The sequence below is a fragment of the Phytophthora parasitica genome (assembly GCF_000247585.1).
Source record: "Phytophthora parasitica INRA-310 unplaced genomic scaffold supercont2.62, whole genome shotgun sequence".
Classification (NCBI taxonomy): domain Eukaryota; phylum Oomycota; class Peronosporomycetes; order Peronosporales; family Peronosporaceae; genus Phytophthora; species Phytophthora nicotianae.
The window spans coordinates 13,379-14,010 of NW_008649048.1; positions in this window are offsets into that span (position 1 = coordinate 13,379).

Genomic DNA, 632 nt, shown 5'->3' on the forward strand with positions numbered 1-632 from the left:
TAGACAGCCTTTTCAACTTTTCTTCGATCGCCAACTGCGACTGATTGGCAGGTTTTCCGTAGGTAAATGAAAAGTTGAATGCTCGCATATGTGCCCCGACAATTTTATCAACAACAGTGCGAATTTGATGGTTGATCTTTTCCGATTCGTATTCTCTGTCTAGTGCATGATACATTCTAGGGAGATAGATCTGGCTTTCCGTGGATGTACCGCAAAGCAAACGCTGAAGAATTCTTACAACGTCAACTGTTTATTCACCGCGAGTCGCAACATGCACCCCAAGGAACATTCCTGTTGTGAGCGAAAATTTTTCCGTGTTGCACAAGATCAAATCTGTTTGAATGAACGAAAATAGCAATCAAATGCTATATTGCAAACCAATCTTACCCCTTTTAGCATTTCGTACGTGAGTCGGACCGATCTCGCCAACTGGCGCCGAGCGCAGACGAATCATATCATCGTCATGTGACGCAATCGTCTCGTGTTGGACAAAGCCAATTTCCGCGCACAAGCAGCGAACGAGCTCTTCTATATGCGCTATATTGCGTGATCCCGTCAGATGAAATCGAGAACAGGGAATCCCTTCCAGTAGCTGTAGTCACCAGAAGACTCCCTGCAATTTAATAACAAAA